The sequence below is a fragment of the Rhinolophus sinicus genome, linkage group LG12 (assembly GCF_036562045.2).
Source record: "Rhinolophus sinicus isolate RSC01 linkage group LG12, ASM3656204v1, whole genome shotgun sequence".
NCBI lineage: Eukaryota > Metazoa > Chordata > Mammalia > Chiroptera > Rhinolophidae > Rhinolophus > Rhinolophus sinicus.
The window spans coordinates 58,435,550-58,457,178 of record NC_133761.1 but is presented as its reverse complement, the minus strand read 5'-3'; positions in this window follow the sequence as shown (position 1 = coordinate 58,457,178).

Sequence of the window (21,629 nt, the reverse complement as noted above, 5' to 3'; positions counted from 1 at the left end):
TTCAAAAACTTAGGGATGGGCAATTTGACCCCTAATAGCTGATGAAATCATTTAAATTCCTTCTTATATTTTGGAAGAAAATATTTAATAACAAATATGAATGGATAAATATTTTAAGCAAACGTATGTTAATAATAAAAGGAAAACAAAGCTCCATTACAAGAGACAATTAGGTGACAAGCTACATCCAAAGTACTCATGAGGCCCGGGCTACGTCAAAAATGAAATAAGATTATTCTTTATGGGCAAATGCTTTTACAAATTTTAATCATAACCAGTGGCTCAGTTGATGAAGCCTCATACTAAGTTAAATCATGATCCAATTTATTGTTAAATTTTTCCAAGCTTGCCCTCTGTAATCAGTCTTCCTCACTAGTGCCAGAGTAACTCCTCTAAAATTCAAATACTTATTGCCACTTTACTTAAATCCTTCTTGGATTCTCTACTGCCTTTAGGAGTAAGCCCAAACCCCTTAGCATGGCACCAAGCACCTTCCTGGGTACCTATATTATCACATTTTTACTATCTCATGTTTTGCTATCTCCCCCAAATAACTCTATATGCTATGCATATGAACTATTTTTAGTCCCATTCATGTTTCTGTAGTTGAATGTCCGCTGAATATTTAACTCGGATTTTTGTTTTCTTTTTTGCTCCGCTGAAAGTAACACTGAAAAGTCACCTTGATGATCTTGAGAAGAGTGAAGAATCTTTAGACACCCAACGTAGTGCTTTCAATCCAAAGAGGCAGGCACAGGCACACAGGCACACACACACACACACACACACACACACACACACTCTGAAGATGAGGTGGCCATCAGAAAGTATGCAGCTATACTGATGGTCTACAGAAAAATGGGTACAGAGAACATGTCTTTTCAGGATTGAAAAAGAAAAGCTGCCTGACCCCTGGTATTATGAGTCCTTACAGAAGGAAAGCGATCAGAAATTCTATACCTGCCAGGGATAAAAGCTTGGTTCATTCCTGAGCTGTCATCTCAGAATGACTCTGGGTGGTACCCAAAGACCAAATATGAGGCTGACTCTGAGGGGTGGATCCTCCAACCTCTAAGATCCATAGCAGCAGTTCTCTGGTCATCATCCACTTTTGAGGCCTGCGCAGGCCTGATTTTAACAGTATCACCAAGTAGCAGCAAGAAGCAAAGCAATCACAGACTGACCAGACCCCAGGCTCTTGACTTGGGGTGTTAAAGTCAGAGTGACGACCTCCTGTTGGATTGTGTAAGCCTTTGGAGTTTCAGCAAATGCAGAAAGATGAAGGACTTCAAGGCGGAGATAATGAATGCTTAGCTAATCTGCTGTGTATGGACATGAAATAGTTTCCTTTGAGTTAAAAAAATAAAAGTGGATTCCCCCCCTTCCCTTGGCCCAATTCTGTAGAGCAATGAAAACCTCTCCTACTTCTCTGATTTTCCATCAACTGGAGTGTTCCAGTTGGAACATTCACCTTGTTTTCCTGTCAGCGCAGGTGTCACTTCACTAGGAAGTCCTCCATACCTCACTGAGACAAGCAGCCCCTCAGCACCCGATGAGGATGTAAGCGTTACCTTTCTTCACAGTGCAAGCAGAACTAGGTTAAAATGCCCAATACGCTCATTTCTCTCCCATCCTAACCGCTCCCCACTCAGTGTGAGATTGTCTAAAATAAGGGCTGCATGTTATTCACTGATGCATTGCCACTACCCAACACATACTTATAAACACTTGCTAATAATGAGAGAACCAACGTCTTTCCTTAGGACAGAGAAATGTCCAAGCCAAATTCCAGGCTCAAAGACTATGACCCACAATAGCTCTAGTTGCGCTTACTAGCCCTTGAATTGAGTGAATAAAATAGATTGAAGTGTGACCAAGGTCATCAGACAATTGTGTGTTTAGAGAAAGACAAAGCTGATGAAGGAAGTCCCGAGATTGCTCATTCCCTAATGAAATCACCATGTCCCCAAACACTCAGCAGGAGGAAGTGGTAAACTCCCAAGGCATCCCTGGGAAAATGGACAGGGAATTATTCCCAGAGGGCAGACTTGGAGAATGACAAGGACTGGCCAAGAAACTCAGTCCATTGCCAATGTAGGGAGGCCTGGTTTCCTTTCCAGGGGGATATGGTAGGTGCTTTGGACCAGTGACACCCCCCGCACCCCTGCCCAGGTAGCTTCCCCTTCTGTCCTTTTTCAAATGGAAGACTTTATAGTAGTTATCTTTTTGACCCAGGCAGCGTCCAATCAGAAAAACAGACTCCACATTTCAGCACAGATAATAGAACACGGGGAATTGGTTAAACGGGTGTTGGAAAAGGAAAAAAACAAAGAGGAACACGAGAGAACACACAGATAGTAGCGGCAGAAAGTAGGGCCTGAGGAAACAAAGGAAGAGGGGAGTAGCTTGAACCTAGAAACTCAGAGAAGGGTTCTAGGAGGCTGAACTCAGACCTGAGGAGGGCTTGTGTAGGCCCTTCAAAACTCAGGAAAGATCTCACGAAGCTGGGCTGCAGAGCCCTGAGGAGGGAATGCCACTCATCTGATGCTTAGAGGAGGGTCCCCATGGAGCTGGACCTGAGACCCATAAGATGGGTGGTGGGGTGCTACTTTGGGACTGTTGAGGGGAGTCAAGGAGACTGGTACTGGAAATGCTGAAAGAAGGTGGAGACTGCAACCAGCCATGCTGCCTGGAGGCAAAGGGCCAATTCCGAGGGATGCTGGAAGTCCAGGAAGGAGCCCATCATTTCTCCCTATTCCCGTCTCAAGTCTCTCTCTGATATCCTTTATTGACAGAAGCCGGGTGACAAAGGAGGAATGAGGCACGCAGAGTTTCAGGCCCAGCATCACAGAGTAGGGCACACAGAGTGGCAGGTCGGAGCAAGAGGCAAGGGCTTAATGAGCAACAGGTTTCAACCCTTTTTTTATTCACACGGACACATACTCTTCTAGATATACCTGATCTTTCCAAAGGGAAGAACATCTTTATACTTTTTCCATGGTAAGATTCAACCATCCTTCACACAAATGAGAGCTGTTGCCCTCTCACCTGAAAGAGGAGACATAAAGTCCCAAGAGTCAATATCTGCACCCCTGAGCAACAGACACGGCATCCATCTGTGAGTGACATGAATTATTTTTACAATCCAGTCACAGTCCCACCAGAACGTTCCATAACCTACATACCAAATTTAAAATGATCCCACAATGCAGGAAGGGAAAAGAGAAGAAAATAAGCTACCATATATGCCCCACAACCCAACAAGCAAGGAAGAAACTACGTATGCCTTGTTTCTATAAGTTGTCATGAGGCTATGGCAGACATTTATCATTTCTTCCCTCCACCCCTCATTCCATGTTTTCTTTTCCTTCAGAGCCTTGGCTAATTTGGCCTTTCCTACTGAAGTGCCACAAACCTTCGATCCTCACTGGTGCTGGCTTCTTTTGGTTGCTGTCATCTTCCATTAACTTTTGCTATTGGGCACGAAGCCTGAAAAGGTGCCCGAAGAATCCCTCGAACCCAGACATAGTCCTTCCTACCCCCACTGAATAGCAGCCATTCACTTTCCCTTGGGTCATCAGAATCTATCACCCAAACAAATAGAAAGCTGCTTTTTTTGCATGTTAGTTCAGTAACACGAGGCACACACAACATAGCCAGTGGTATCATCAAATGAGTGAGGTAGTGAAAGCATAAAGCAGAGTCAGTCAACAGGTTCTGGAGATTGGTTCTTGGGCTACTCCTTGGAGTTTATCAGGAGTAAAAGTTCATTTAAAGAGATAAGGAAGAGGGAGAATAAAAGAGAAGACTATCATGTGAAGTAAGAATGAGAAGAGGGCATCATACATTGTCACTGGATTAATATACTCCAGATCAAAGCAGTGGTTCTCAGAATATTGGAAACTAGAAGCACCATTTCTTGCCAAACTGGAGTCCCAATGCCTTGCATAAAATTGGACAGAATCTGGACCATCACAGAAACACAGTTAAATCTATTCAGCACCCCTAAGTTGTATTTTGTGGAATAATAAGGAGAAATGGCCTAGAAATGTGAAGAGGGCATTTTCCCGTGTTCCTCACTTCAACTCTGAGTGTTAGACTGCTCCTCGCTCTATAGTATGACTTCCTTTGGGACCATTGTGACTCAGTTTACCCTCAATGGTATTTATCTTCACTGGGAAACTTCATACAGCACCAATTACAGAACCTGCCTGTAATATATTAGTCATGTAAACACATCATCTAAAACCCAACCTCTTAGCTCCCTCGGTAGCTCAGTTGATAAATTTATCCAGGCTGATTTGAAAAGGAGTAGGGGCTGCAGCAGTGTGAGGAATATACTGTCCTCAATAGATAAACAAATGTTTATAATAGTCAAAAGCAAAGTCATTCTTGCAGACAATGAGGCAAATAACTTAGGTGGAAAATGCTTCAGGCAGTGAGTTTGGAATCCGACAACATTAGAATATAAACAATGGGATGTATTTTTCTTCTCTTGCAAATTATGTTTATGTCTTTCATACTTTCAAGTACTCTTCCAAAAGTCAACAAAACATGGAAAATTGTTTACTTGAAACTTGCAGGAAGTAAAGAGGGTGATAGCTGACATAGGTCTTCTCCAAGCTTCAATGGTATTATATTTGAGAAAAAAAAGTAGGAGACTTTGGTCTTATCTTTCTCTTCCTCACGTAGCTTTTCTGTCCCAATTATTCAGAAATCTATTGCTTCTAATCTTTTATAAGCATGGATGCATGTTCAAATCAAATACATAAATACTGCAGCAAAGGAAAAATAGAAAGTTTAAAGTTAGTTTCAGTTTCAGATTATTTAATGCTACATTCTAAGTGTTAGTTTATTTAAGTAATGCTTTTTGCTTTGATCCTAGGTGTTAAAATGGGAAAGTTCTGTGTGAAATTAACTCCTGGTGTGAAATTCAACTTGAAGTTCAAAGATAGATACTAGTGAAATCCAGACCTTGTTTTATGCATTAATTCCTCTAAGCAGGCACAACTACTTAGCTAAACAACCCTGAGACCTAGCTTGACTGTTTAATGTATCAACAGAAGGCTGATTGTCCTTTCCTGACATGCAGCAACATTTGGGGCAAAGTCAGGAGAAGTGCACTGTCAAAAGCTGCAGGTGGAAACACGTGGGTTAAGGTTAGGTCAGCCATGAAACTGGAGGTGTGCTGAAAAAAAAAAAATCTAGGGTAGACGACATTGTGGGGAAGAAGAAAAACAGGAGAGAGGAGTGTGGGATTCAGATACTCGTACTGACCTCTTGACAATAGTCCTGCTCTCTCTAGAAGCTTTATTCTCTTCTACCAAAGAGAAGGCTTTGGGAGATGGAAGGGAGGAACGGACTGAGTCAAGCAGACAGGCAAGTGGTGAAGTGTCACCTTCCCCTCTGTCAGGGCCCCATGAGGTTGGCAGTAGTTGAAATGGGCAGAGCGCCCCCCTATGATGTGATGCGTGAAATTCCTGCCCACCTCTCTCATGAATGCTCTACCTTGACTCTGGGCTCTGTTACTAGTGCTCCAAACAAAACAGGTACCAGAGTGACCCATGGACAGGGAGAACTGTGGTTCCCATAGGGCTGGTGTTCATTTAACAATGTATAATATACAAGTAAGCCTCAATAATAACCGAGGCAATTTCAAAAGGATGAGAGCAAAGGCAAAAACAATAAGAAGAAATCTGGAGAAAAGTATAGTCGATTCCTGCTTTCACCATTTCCATATGACAGTATGTACGGAATAGGTTTTCAACTTGAGGGAAGAAATACACACAAGCTTGTGCACACACAAATGCACACCCACAGAAGATGACAGAGTTTTTCAAAAGGCTGTGACTTAAGCCTCCTCACCTTTCTGAACATCTGTCGTGTTCTGACAAATCAGCAGAGCTCCCCAGAACACGGTAACTGGCCAGGGAGGCTATGATGTCTTTATCACCAGCTCTGAATGTGTGTTTTTCCAGGAATACCCATGGGTTCTGTACCTTGTAAGAGAACAGAATGTGTCCGTATGGTTGTTACTAGGAAATAATGATCTCATAAGGGAAGTGGATGCCAGGGTCTAGTACTTAATCCTTGCTCCACAACTTGTGGTTTAAGGGTCCTGAATTCAAAGCTTCTTGCTCTCTGATAGGGAGGACTTTTACCGTCGTTTTTCCTTCTTCCCTAAGACAAACATATGGCTCTCTGAGAGAACATTCTGAGATTCCTAGTGGAATTGGGTCAGCTCACCAAACGGAACCTACCATTGTTTCATTCCATAGAAAATCTACCTTGCCTTCACAATTCCACATCTACCCAAATAAAAAGAACAAAAGCTTGAGAGACTTAGACCTTCTCTGTCATCCCTTCCCCCATCCCACTCCTGTTTTCTGCATTTAATAAAGGCAGCAGCTAAAATTTAATAGCATTTGGAAAACCATGAAGCCATCTCCTGGAGTTACATGGCATGTTTCATATTATAGCGCTAGGATTCAGACAAGAGGGAGGTTACAATCTGCCTCTTGCTCCAAAAACTGGTTTCTCGACATCCAGTTGATATAGATGGTGATTGAAATATGAGTCCAAAAAGCACGTGTACGCCCGTGTGTGTGTGTGTGTGTGTGGTGTGTGTGTGTGTGTGTGTGTGTGTGTGCAGGTAGAAGAGTTGCAAAGTAAAAAGTCAGTAAATATCATTTTTTTGGTATCAGGGCAAAATATTGATTTCACTGACGTTTTGCTGAGTTATCTAGAGGTGCACACGGTAACCTCTCCAAATGCAAGAGAATTCGTTCCAGCAACAGAGCTTAGACTAGTAAAGCTCCATGGCTTTTGTCAAATGAGGTGTTTTTGAGCTGACGTGTTGTTCATTGGCCTTCTTGGTGCTCACAGGAGATCTGTTCTCAAATACACCAACCTTATTAACCATCGCTGGATTCAGGCTATTTCCTATGGGAAATACAAAATTTTTTGTTTTCAATAAAACATATGGGCCAAATTAGAAAGTAAATAAATGAATACTTCTCAAGAATCCATGATAACACTTGGCGAGCAGTGGGTCAGGCCAGATTTAATCTAAAATCTTTCTGCTGCGTGTAAATGGTTATGTCATAGCATTTGTCTTTAATTACTCATCTCTTTCCAAAGGCTTGACTCATAATGTGTTTCTCGGTTAACCACAAACACTTGTACTACAAGACTTGTCTTATAGATTCCCTCACTCCCTGTCCCCACCCCTCCATTTTTGCTCTTTGCAAGAGCATTAAGTCACAGCTCCCGAAAAAGAAGTTTAGAGACATTGGCTAACTCCCTCCCCTCGATATTTTGAAGATTTCCATGCTAAGGAAAATAACACCATCTTCTCTTGACCCATAAAGACCATTATAGGCGGGCTTAATAGGAATAGAAATAGCAGTACCGTTATCATCCTGGTTTTGCACTTATATGGCATTGTTCCTTTGAGAATTTCCAAAAATTCAAGAACATATGAAAAGAATAAAAACAATGGGTTGTAGCTTGTAAAAGAGTACAAGTCAATTAAGCAACCACATACATATTTTTTCCTTCATCACTTTGCTTCTCACCTCACCTTCCCCTATGAGAAACAGAATGAATTCTAATTTAATTCTGAATGAATTAAACCGGCCCTCTCCTCGCCTCATTTAGCACGCATTGTTAATCCACACAGTTTTAGCAGAGGTGTTGGCTTTCAGCGGTGATCAGTGATCTTTGCCATCTCTTTGGTATAATCCTGTGTGAAGTTGGGGATTATAGAATTCGGGGAAAATGTGAGAAGTGATGCAATCCTAAAATTATGTCCTTCAGAATTGTTTCTGTGGGGTGTGTGTGTGTGTGAGTGTGTGTGTGGTTTTTGTTGGTGATGGTGGTGGTGGGGTTCTTTTGTTGCTTTTTTTTTTTGTAGGTAAAGTAACAAGCACCTAAATGATGCAATTTTGGAATTTTAAAGGCTTCTGTCTCCCAAATCTCAAAGCTACTGACCTGAAATCTTTACTTTGTGAGTTTGGTTTTGTTTTGTTTCCTTTTTTGGGGGGGCTGGGGGGATACGATACTCAAAATGAAAAGGCCTTTGCTAAAGACAGAAATAGGCACATGAATTTTTCTTTGGGTTAAAGTGAAAATTCCCTAGTTAAAATGCCAATACTGAGAGGGATTGGTGACATATTAATTATGCCCCCAGGAAGAAGGAAGACAGATGGCTGGGACCCTGAATATTAAAATCCTTCTTTCAGTTTCTTATTGTAATCATGGTAGTATTTATTACTCTAAGACATACAGAGGGTGCCCAAAAAATGTATACACATTTTAAGAAAGGAAAAAATTATTAAAATTGTAACACTCAATATACACCGATAACAAAAGATGAATACAAGTCACGTTTAACTTCTGCCATGACAAGATGTGCTCAAAGTGGTTCCCATCAACGTCCAGACACTTCTGATGATGGCGAACTACTGCTTGAGCAACGCTGACCAAAGTGTCCACTTGTACACATTTTTTTGGCAACCCTGGTATACTCTTCTCTGGGATTCTTGACTCAGATCAGTGGCCTGAGGTCCTGTCCTAGCTGGAGAATTCCTTTTGCCTGTTAGATTCAAAGCAGGTGTAGTAGCTTCTTTGGCCCTTTTCCTTTAGCCTCAGCCCACAAAGCTTAGACTCTCGAGGTCTTACCACTTTGATGGTGAGAAGAAGCAAAAGAAAGATGAGCCTTTAAAAAGGTGTCAAGAGCCTACAACCAAGACTACTCTACCCAGCAAAGCTATCAGGTATGTCTATTTTGTGCTCCAGGTTAAGAAAGTTTTCCATCACACAATGTGATATATAGCTGATGTATTACAGAATTGTCCACTTGAAACCTATGTAATTTCACTAACCATTGTCATCCCAATAAATGTTAATTAAAAAAAATTAAACAACAACAACAAAATCAAAACGAAAAAGGTGTCAAGGGGAAGGAGAATCCTTTGCCTCCTGCAGGCCTTACCACCCCTCTGGGTACCATTCTGGCTCCCTGATGTCATTGCAAGAGCTTTCTGGGGAAGAAGAAAACTAGAGAATCAGCACAGACCATGTAAAAAGAGGACAGAGGTCAAAAGAAGAAAATGCTTCTCACCTCACCTTCAGGAACGCACTGTAAACATTAGCATGAGTTTTTCTTATTCCAGCATGCTCTGGTGAAGTGCCGCCCATTAGCTGGCCTTGCCTTGACCTGTGTCCCCTCCCCATTCCTGAGTGGAATAGAGTTATGGTTTTAGAGGTGGAGAAAAGCTTTAACTCCCACAGGTGTTAGAGCATGCAACTCATACCATACAACTCACCATCATCAATAGTTAATTTATCCTATTGGCCCAAGCTGCCAGCACAGCTGCAAGTGAATTTAGGAACATCGATTAGGCAAGCTGAGACAAGGAGAACTTGAGATGGTGAGGCAACTAAGGTCATGATGAAGTGGGGCACAGGAAGGTCTGGGAGAAGCTCAGACCATCAGGAGGCAATATAGTGCATGGGTGCTTGGAGGGGTGGCACGTACTGACAATGGACTTCATCTGATTAACAATTTCGCTAGACTTGCTGTGACAAATGGGTCTGGGTCTCCCAAACAAAGAGAGTATTCTGTTGTTGATGACCTCTCTATCCCTCCCTCAGGGATAGGGACAATGGGTTTTTAATTTAGAAACCCTGCTTTCAAAACTAGTATGTTTATGCTATTCTTCCTCCAGTCCGTATTTCTCTGCAGATGGATATTTTCAAGGTTTTGCTTATACATGACATGTTTTTCCCCACATGCCTGTTCTCACTTCTCCACCTACACCAGCTTGAATGTTTGTTGTACATTTCCTTGATCAACTGAGAAAACATACTGCTTCCTGTTGGAGTCTTTCTTATTATATCCACTCCAGTCCCCAACACCTGGGCTGGCAGTATTTCTGGTTTCTCCTCCATGGACATCTCTCTGATCTAGCCAGTCTTTTGTAGACACATTTTGCCTACCTGGAAAAATGTCCCTTATGCCATTCTCTCCATTGTCAAGACTTTCTAGCTGATCTACCTGTGGTGAAAGATTTTCTTTCTAGCTGGGGGTAGTCTTTCAATCTGGACCCATCCTCCTACATTCTGAGCTTGAATAGCACCCTTTCCTCTATGTCTGCCATTATCTTTGTTCCTTTGATACGTGCTGGAAGAATTGTCATTTTCTCCTCATAAACACTTCTGGTTCTCTTTTTCTCTTATTTGGTAGAGTCATCATTCAGATTATAACTGATATCTCAAAAATCATCTTTTGTATTTGATAAGGAAATAAATTATGATACAATATACAAATCCCCTTGAATGGAACCAGCCTTAATTTGGGGCATAATTCCTATGGAAATAAACCACGTTAAATCAGAATGCAATAAAAAATGTACCCTGTACTGGCTCCTGGTGATAATGTCATCATTCGTCAATATCAAAAGTCTTCTTTGTCATTTCCTTCTTCTTTCCACCATCCAAAATTTGAGTACCTGGGATTGACTGGAATTGCAATTCTATGTTGTATGGTTTTTATTCATCAATAAACATCTTTTTCTCTATTGTTATTTACAACTTATTTATTTTTCCCTTACTACTAATAAATTAATTTCATTTTTTTACACCATGTGCATTTTCATATGTTACCTTAAATCCATTTTGGAACAAGGCAGAAGATATTTGGTAAACTGATTAGTGTAAACATTCTTTTATTCCCCTGTCTTTTGTTCCTTCTCCCTTTCTGTGGTTCAACATTTCCTTAATCAGTCTTGATTTCTTCATCTGCTCATCGGTATAACCTATGATCGGTTATAACCTATAATTGGATATAAGTGTGAACAAATCTAGGTACTGTTCCCAATTCCACACTTAGCAGCTATAACTCCAGAAAGTTCCTTATCTATACTTACTTAAATGAGGACTCTCCTTATAATGGAGACAATGTGACAATAGACAAAATCATGAATATGAACAGTACTAGCATAGTATTTGATCCATACTGTATTTTCAATAAATACCTCCTTGACTCATGAATTATAAAATGTGATTGTCACCATCATGACCTGATTTTTGTCAAGCAGGTAGCTATGACAATGTAGGAATTACAGGTAAGAGAAGTCTCTTCTTTCTGGCTTCAACATTCCCCCATGGTCCCAAGTGTCATGTCATTCATCAAATAGGTATATAAAAATTTTCAAATGGGGACAAACGATCATTTAATGAAAATCCTTTTCTTCTTAAAGGGACGAAGCATTCTAAACAGCCACCTCTATGTTGCCTTCTTATTGTGTATTTCTCTGGAACGTTCTGTCAACCTTCATTGCTGAAAGCTAACATGCCACCCATTTTTCCCCAGCCAACTCTGATAATGCTTAACCGGAGTGGGAGGACAGGATGGATGTCAAAGGGAACTTCACTGTCCAGTTTTTTTCCTTCTCACTCAGCTAGGATAGCACATAATAAGAAATTGAACTTCAAAGGGTTTGACTGCCACAAGAAACAATAGAACCTGTGGTGTTCAAGTGGTTTAACTGTCTCCCCCAAAAGCATTCCAGTAATCCCCTCTTCCTCCTCACCCCTCTGATTTATTACACTATCTTTTGACCTTTTTTCTCTCTCCATAAAAAGCATTAAGTTGCCATTTATATAGCAGAGGCCAACAGATAAATGTTAAAATTTACTATAGGCCCCCGCTTGGGAATGGACTTGGAGATTTCTCGGGCACAAAATGCCACGAAAGCATGTGGGGTTTGATATCCTTCAGTTGTGTAAAGAGGAATAATAAAAGGACCAAGTCCTCAGAGAAAAATTAAACTTTCCATAGACAGAACATAGCTGCATTTTAAGTAACCACTTTAAAGAGATGACTGCTGTTTTGGCAAAAGCTAGTAAGCCACACAAAATTAATTTCATGTTTCATTGACATTACTTTCAGGAATTTCATGTTGACATAACCTATAGAGTAAGGGTGAGATACTGCAGACAATATATTTAATGCTGCTACACCAACACAAAATATTTTAAATCTGAACAGAGACCCAGCTTTGTAAAATAATTATGCTCTGTGTAAAAAAAAAAAAAAAGGAAGAGTGAAACTTAAATTTTCACATCAATTGCTAATTCTCTAAATGCTAATTGCCTCTAGTGCAAAAGTTTAAACCAAACTGTGAACTCTTTTTTTTCCACGACTCATGCATTGAACATAAAATACACGGCAAATTATTTCTGATTTTTGTCTTCCATGTAGATAGTGACACTTTTATATGATTGATATGTGACAAATGTCAACCAATATGTGATTAAGTGGTATGGCAAGTGAACAAGAAGGCACTTATGAACACACACTTCTGAAGATATTCAACAAACTAGTTGTTTTCACTGAATCACTGGTTGTGGGGAAGGGAAGTTGTTGGCCTTGGCCACTGATATGTCTGTGTGTCCCATAACAGCTGTATGTCCCCACTCTTTGCATTAGCATCTGTCACCATGGATCTGTTACCCAAGTGCTGAAAAGACCATTGCATGACTGAGGCTCTCTTTGGCTCTGAGGCAACAGGCATTGTTTTTATAATACACTGTTTCTGTTTCTACCTCTTGGCTTCCAAAGCTGCTCAAAGTCACATATTAGCAATTGGCAGGAGTCACGCCAGCATTACTGCTATTGTAAAGGCTTCCCAGCTACTTTCCATCGACTAAAGGTATGCATCAGCACATCCATCAGGAGTTATTTTCACCCTCTTGGCTTGTAATTTGTACCCTTTCAAGTATACCATAAAGCCCGGAATCCATTGAGTCTGGCAGGATTTGGAGACCACTGGTAACACAGGAATCTCAGCATTGGCTAAGTGGTTGGATTTCTTCAGCTTTATGATTTCAAAATCTCACAGTAACAGCCATTGCTTGAAGCCATGGGAAAATTTTCCTCGTATGATTTAGTCTTGCTATGTGTGTTCACCAATTATTGCCAAAAGAATGCTGCATTATAAAGACACCCCAAACTCAGCATCTTTTCACAATAATGGTTACTCTCACTTACACATCTACTGGTCAGCTGGAGGTCAGCTGATCTAAGCTGGCCTCCACTAGGCACACCCCAATTTTCAGGCTGGATCTGGGTCTGCCCCACATGTTTCTCATCATCTGATTGGTGAATTAACCAGGATATGTGTAACTCATAACAATAGCAGAGGCATAAAGAGAGGCAAGCAGAAACACTCATGTCCCTTAAAGCCTGTTCTCAGGACTAGCAACTGTCACCTCTCTCTGTATTCCATTGGTCACATCAAGTCAATTGGCTGAATTCAAAATTAAAGACGGAAAATACATTCTGCTTCTAGTGAGGAAGGAACTACAAAGTCATATGGCAAAGGGCTGGGCACAGTGAGGGGTGAGGTATTGGGACCAATAATTCAATCTCCCACACTGTCAAATGTCAAGAAAAGGCATACATGTCAGTCTGTAGCCATAAATCAAAGAATTAATGGTTGTGCATGTGAGAGATACAATTCCCTTACCGGTGAAGAAAGCTGTGCACCATCTTTCACTTGAATCTTACCTTTGGCTTGCTATCATGCTAGAGTCTCACAGTCTCTGAGGGCTTACTGGGGGGTTCCAAAGTAGAATTCTAATTCTTTTTTAGTGAATGCAAGGTTACATAGAATGTTGATGGTTACTGTCAGTGGTATTTCTAGCCCTAGGTTGAGTAATACAGAAAAAAAGAGAATTTTGTAAAGATGTGTAAATGTCTTTAGGGGGAAGACTCTGATGCTCTGCCAGTTCAGAAAATGTTGTCAGTAAGAAATCTGGCAGCTTCTGCTCCCTCTTTCCTGGAGCCCAGCTGCCACTCCAGCAGAGTACCCTGCTCCTGGAGACATCACATTTGGAAAGACCAAGTGGGGGTGGGATAAGGGGGAGGCTACATAGAGGATAGTTGAGGAACCCCGCCAACAGCAAAAGTCTGGACTCAGATTGTATCACCCCAGTTGCATCGTCTCAGCCAGCTCCCAGCTGTTCAAACCATCCTAGCTGAGCGGCCATATACATGAGGGAAAAGACCATCTTGGATATTTCATCCCCAGCAGACATCACATGAAGCAAACATGATCCATCCCTGCTGTGTCTCATCTGAATTCCTCATCCACAGAATTGTGAGAAATAATACATGTATTGTTTTAAGCTACTACGTTTCAGTTTGTTAAGCAGCGATAGATAATTGAAGCAGTGACCTTCATGAAAATTTCTCCAGAAGGTGGAATTCATATTTGGCCTGTAGCATTTTGCCATTTTGGATATTCTTTCTAAGGAACATAGCATCTTTATCACAGAGAATTTCAGTGACAGTGAAAAGTCTCATATCTTGTTATTGGATGAGTTTGGAGAGGGAAGAGCTAGTTTATTCTTCAGCAAATGAGTGTTATTTAATATGGAGACCTAAAACCTACACTGGATTACCTACAGGAAGGGAAGTGGTAAATTAATGTATTGGCTGGTTTCTGCCCGAAAATTAAACCAGATCAAAGGATCACCACCTTTTGGAGGATCTGGGGTAGAATCCATTTCCTGCTCATTTGGGTTTTTGGCAGAATCTAATATCTTGTTAGAATCAAGATCCAGACTTTCTTGCTGGCTATAAACTAAGGGCTATCCCCAGCTTCTAGAGGCCATTTGATTCCTGGCCCCTTGTCCCTATCCTGTAACAATGGCAGGTCATATCCTTCTCACACTTCAAATCTCTGTTTCCTCTACCTCCATCTCATTTCAGCTTTGCTTCCTGCCTCCCACTTCTGCTTTTAAGAGCTTGTATGGACTGTGTCCACCTGGGTAATCCAGCTTCATTGCCTTCATATGTTAAGGTCAGCAAATGAGTAAACTTCATTCCATCTGCAACTTTAATTCTCCTTTGCTAGCCAACATAACACAGTCACAGGTTCCGGGGGCTAGGACATAGATGGATTTGGGGGTCCATTATTCTGTCTACCATAGCAAGATGTCTGTCCTACTCCATTGGTGGAAGCTCCTTTCACATCATGATCTATGCAAATAGCGCACTGAAGAGCTGTGCAGTGTGCAGCCTGTATAGCAACATGTGGCAACTCTTAGAAGGATATTAGAACAGAGAGAAGAAAGAGGACATGTCCAGGGCTCCATTTCTGTGTCACTGATCTTCCAATCTCAAACTAGCAAATTATCACCTTCCTCTCATTCCAGAGCTTCTCTTCCCAGCCCCTCTCTTTATTAACCCAAAATGAAGATTTTCTCTTAGACACAAAGGAAGTTTTTTTAAAGGAACTATTTATAATAGGAATAATTTTTTAATTACAGATAGAAAAATTTTAGGCCAGACTATTTCACAAGGGAAGGCTTCTGGACCCCACATGAAAGTGAGCGGTACCCTGGGGAAAAAAGGCTCAGACCTTGTTTGGCCCTGTCATTAACAGGACCCTTAGTGACACTCATATTGAGTTATATACACTGGGCCACCATGCTCCCCGGAAGCAGGATACTGTCTCCCCCCGGTGGGAGCCATGGAGAGACACAGACATCACTATTTGTCCAAAGAACCAAGAGTTTAGAGCCAAGAGGACTAGATTCCAGGTCCTTTTCTGTCACAACTTTCCTTTGAGTGTACAATAAAGATGTAGCAGCTGGTTTTCTATCTTGTCTCTAAGATTATGATGAGAAGCAAAAGTGAAAACTCTCCAAAGTTTTAGGGAAACATAAAATGCAGTGTCATTTTCTTAGTTATTAAGAATTGAATCCTTTTCCATAGATGTTCAGAAAGTTGAAATCTGTTTGCATCCACAATTTACACAAATAACAGTGAATTGTTGTTTCATTCTGTTTGAGTCAGCAGCTGAACAGTGTTCAGCGTGTGCCAAGTTTAAAAATAGAAGTTAGTCTTCTACTTAACACTCAGTTCAAGAAAATTTAGGTTTGGCAGTGGGTACCACCTCCATCTACCCATTTCTAGTTTAGGGAACTTCTTAAGGCTGTTTAGAAAAACTCTCGGCAGAGAACAGTCTTACAAAACAACGTTTGATGAGTTGGAGCAAATGAATTAGAAACATATGGATCACATTTCCCTGCAAATACATCAGGGTTGAAAAATTAAGGAGAAAAAAGCACTTTGCTTTATCCAAATATATAAAGGCTAGCTTGGGAAACTGGACCAACCCAAAACTCCACTGCATTTTTATGCCACGTCTGGCAGGGTCTTCCTCTCCACTGACTTTTTGTACTGTTAACCAGTTTCCCCCTTTTCCTCCCTTTTCTCCCCATTTACAATGATAACACTTCTTTCTCCAAGATTCTGAGATGCTTTTCTCCAGGATTCTCAAAAAGGATTCCCACCTATGATAAATATTATGTATTCTTAAAAAAATATACAGCATGTAACTATCTTACAATACAAATTAATATAATTCAGTGAACATAAGGCACATCTTACAATAATTTGTACAGAATATCTTGTAACTAGTAACTGTAGTTTTGGGTATCAACAAAGTGATGCAAAATAGTTAGGATTCAGTCCAGCTGAGTGTCTGTGCTATAGATTTAGTAGCGCCACAATTTATTAGAAAGTCCCAGATGTTAGGTCAATTCAATATGCCAGTGCTGGAATCTCTTCCAGATTTAACCTAACACTCAAACCACTATAAGCTACCTAGATCTCCCCTCTGTTCTTATACAGGAATCAATAGGAATTTCCCTAATTGCTTATGCCCAATAAGAAGGGTGGACACAAACAGCCAATTAAGAAGGTGGGATGCCAATGGGTATGTGTGGGGGAAGGTGACCTTAACTTATATTCCATTTTCCCATTCTCCCCCCTCAAATTCACAATTTCTTCCTTTCACCTAAATCCTTCCTTGCTCTTGGAGCTGAGTCAATAGCCATCTTTAAAATCTATTATTTTCGATAACTTTAATGAGCTTCCCATTAATTAATACACCACGAGTAACATTGTGAGACTGGGAGGATTAAGCTGAGCTAAGGGCACAAAAACAATCACCATTTATCACTGGTCTGAAAATCATCAGTGAAACTACAACTAGAACTTAGGCCTTTCTACCTTCATCTTGACTTACATAAACTAGGAAACTGTTTTGTAACAGGATGGGGTCATGAGCTATTCATCTGACTTTATATCTGTTAACACTTCCTCTACCCCCTCCAGACCCCAGGGCCTCCTCAGAATTGCCATAGCCCTTGTCTGAACTCATTTAGCATTTATCTTAACCTGTAGGGTGCTATTCACTTACGTTTCATGTGCACGTGTCTGCCTACGCTACCCATCCAAATCAAGTATTTCAAAGACAGGAACTATATATGGGTCAAAAACCCCACAGACAAACAACATACATGATATGCATGCAAGATACAGCTTTTTTAGGATTATTATTCCTTGTGTCTTGTTAATAATAGCTAGCCAGCTTGTCTGATAGATTTTTCACGAGATAGACTCAAATACATCATAGGAAGTACAAAATTAATAATTTGAACACACACTCCAAGATTCCACTACTTTTAACAACACATATTTGCTGGTTCTGGAATATACGTACTTGAGATATGCTCACATTCAGAAATTCCTTCAACTTTGCCCTTTTACATAATTTCTTCCTCTTTAGATTGTATTGATGTGGGGTATCCCCTAGCAATATGACTCTCTTTCCAAAAGAGGGCCCAATTTTATTTTATTTTTTTCTCAAAGTAGGGTTTATTATTTTGGGTCAACTTGATAAATTGTCAGATTCAGTATTAGACAGCTGGGTAATGTATGCTTTATTTTGTTTTAATGTGCTGCATTTATTATACCCCTCTGTCCTGAACCAAGTGGCCTTTTTATTATTAAAAATCTAATGAAAACAAAGTTCACAAAGAACCATTGTTAAAGAATACACTTATCATTTCTTTTCTTTTTGCTCTTAGGTGGACTTACAAGAGACTGTTTTTATAGGTCTGAGCATGAATGACAAGCTGTTTGCTTTAGATTTATGTAGAATTTATAATAAAAATGAATCAAATTTACTTTAAAACAAAATCTAAATTAAGTGGACTCATAAGCCATCGCAATAAAAAGTTGATTGAAATCTGAACCTTGACAATTTCTCCATAAGGAACATTTACCATCTTTCTAGTAGATTGGTCTTACTGAAGCAACATTTTAAATTAAGTTCAGACAAGGGGAAAATAGGGCTATTCTCAATACTTTTTGTTTGAAAATGCTTTATGCTTACATCATATTTGTTCCAATTTATTTTAATGTGTTTTGTGTGTTTTTTTTCTTAAACCAGTTAACAGTCACAACTGATCCTTCGCCTTTTTCTAGTCAACAAATGGGGTGATATTTATTAGGTCTTATTCTTCCCTTTGAATCCGCATATCAAAAATAGATCATCTTATACTTCATCTCACTACTATTTATAGAGCTCGCTCTCATCTTCCTTCTCTCTGGCCTTTGTCTCAATATAATTATCCTTTATTCAGCCATCTCCCCTTCTTTCCTCTATGACAGGGAAGGAGCAGACACTCTTCTAAAGGTGACTCCCCACAGGTGATTTTGTTTCCATTCACACTTGATTTTCTATGCTTTTCCTTTATCAATGATTCCCTCTAAATTCTACAGCCTCTTAAATTCTCTTTTTCTGCAGAAATCTCCTCTGCAAAAGATTTGCTTGTCAGTCCCAAGCAAAAGCATACAGTTTTTCTGAAATCTGTGACTCCCGCCCCAATACACACCCATCCTTTCCTGTCTCCTAATTATCAAATTTCTAACCGAATACTCATACTCTGTCTTGCTGCTGCACTTCCTTACTCGTAAGTGAACCCACTGCCATTGGTCTCCCTCCCCCCCACCACCACTTGCCTGAATCTGTTCATTCAAAGGGAACCAGTGGACCCTCATTATTTTCTCAGTCCACCTCCAGTGGTACAGCCCTTGGAACTCTAAATGATCCCTTTTTTAAAAAATGGCGGCCCCTTTGACTTCCGTGGGTGACACTATTATGGTTCCTCCTCTCTATTCAATCGCTCCTTTGCCAGCTTTGTGTCCTCTTCTGTTCACTAACTGGGCGTCTTCCCCCGGTTTTGTCCTTTTATAGTTTTCATCTATTTCCAATGCACTTTATCAGAATTCGTACTGCTATGGCTTTAAGTAGGTCAATTGCACAGCTGGCTTTCTGCGTTATATCAACAGCCTAACATTTTCTCAGCATCATCCCAAATTTCCAATGTTTCTGATATGACCACCTCAATGTCTCATCCTAATCTTCACCTCTATTGCCTAAGACCAAATTCATCATGTTTCTCCCCCACGCCAGCTCTCCTTTTGTGTTTGCCAGACCTGCTTATGGTAATTTAGCTTCCAAAATAAATCCTTGACTCTTTTTATTTTACCTGCTCCAATGAATTAATTAATAAACCCAGTCAATCCTTCCTTTGCTATGTTTCTGGAAGGCTCTCCTTTCTTTCCAAACCCACTGTATTCATTACAGCGAAGCCTTTCCCTCTTGCTGTCTTTTATTAGTGACCTTTTTCCTGACATATCCTCTTCTTAACATCTACCCATGCAAGTCCAACCGACATTCACACTCAATGTAAGTTTAAATGAGAACCCCAGTAGAGACTTTAGCTTGACATCTTCTACTAGCTGAGCCCTCATAGGTTAGGAGGGGGACTGGGCAGGATGGAATGGAAAGCAATCTTGTTCATTTGCCTTCACCTGCCCTTCTTCTGCTTCCTTCAGACACATCCAGTGGTCACTGGTGTTTAGAAGAGGGAAAAAAGGGAAAGCAAAAGATACGCAACATTGAAAGGAGATGGCCTGAGCAGGCTTCAAAGACCAATTTTGGCTACTTTATGACAGCACTGCTCCTGTCTTGTTCTCACACACTCACTTATTTGTTCTGTGTCATTGCCATGAAGGTCTGTCCATCTGGTCTATATCTATCAGTTCCCCTGGCCTCTGGGACAGAGGCTGGAGGGGTAAGGAGCAAAGTCTGGAACACACAGCACAGCTGCCCCGTGGGGAGTCCACAGAAGAGGGCCCAGGATGATTTGGTGCTGAGCAGCCATTTGGTCCACAAACATGTACACAAGAAATGAATTTTAAAAATGATAAGGCTGACATCACAGAAAGACCCCTTGTTGGACCGCAAACCTCTAGGACACCCCCAGGAGACCTCATGAGTGGGGGAAGAACCTGTATAAGTAGGTGGAGGGGGGGAACTCAGAGGTTAACATATATGTGACCATATTGATCTGTGTTGACTGGAAGTCACGTAAGTGGAAGGCCAGAAAAGAGAAGAGAAGTTGGAAAGTAGGACAAGAAGGTTGACTAGAAGCTGGAAACTTCAGGATATCGAACGTGAAGGGCCTGATGGCAAGGGAAACAGAGCAACCAGGGTGAGGGCAGGGGAGAGAGTAGGGACTCAGGCCTCGGGAAGGCAGTTGGGGACATATTTCAACCAATGCCAGGGTTCCTCCTTTGTTTCTTTTATCTGTGGTTTGATAAGCTTTGTTTATTTTAGCTAAGACATGTTCCACAAAAACACCTCAGATAATACTTTAATTTTGCTTCCTGTTAATCCTGTTCCTTCTCTTTTGTCCTCCTTTATATCTTTCATTCACATTTCTCTTAAACTAACATCATTTGTATTCTTATATATGATTTTTTTCACAAATCTCTCTTAGTATGTGACCTTGCTGCTACTGTTTCCTTTCTCTTATCCCTATTTCTGAACAAATTTATGTCCAGATTTTTCATTAATTCACTCTCTGGCCATTCTTAAAAAACAAAATAAACTCCGATGTAAGGAGCATACAAATCAGCATCCTGGATATTCCACTCTTGGTCACTGGCGTCTGTAAAGAAGTGAGAGCATATCCTGATGCTTCCCCAACCACCAGGGTTTCATCCTGAGAACCTGACAGAGATTCAACCTTTGCTGCTCATCAGAGCTGACAAAAATACCTACCCCCACGATTCTGCCAGTTTTCATTTTCCCTTGTAAGTCACAATGAAAAAGAAAGTGTGGTTGCCAATAGATGTTGTGATCCACAAAATATTTGCACAGCATAATATATTTTCTCTAAACAAGAGGTGTGGTTAGAATGATTCAAAGAACCCATTACTCTCTCCTCTCAGATGTCCTGCCACCCCCACCATTCAATGTTCCCCTGAAAGGCTGGAGGACACAAGTCAATTAGGTGCAGAGCAAAAAAAAAAAATCCCCAGTCCCTTGAATGCTCCCCCTGCGAGCAGCCGAAAGAAAACCCTAAAATATGTCCTTTGGCAAAGAAGTACTCTTATTCCCAAGGACAAAAAATAAAATAAGAAATCAGGATTATTGTTCATCTCGGGGCCATGTGGCTCTCCCAAGAGACGTTGTAGCAAATATCTGCTTCCTGTGATCCAAAGTGACCACTGTGAAACTGGCCAAGACAGCAAAGAGGGGAGAGTCAAGTTTTACATGGGAGGCCTGTCTGTCAAACCACCTTGGCCCTGTTTGTGTTGCGTGTATTGCCCAGCTGGTGCCTTTACGTACAAGTTGGGCACATCCCACCTCCATGGTGCCAGCCACTCTCTCTAGGCTATGGGCCAGGGG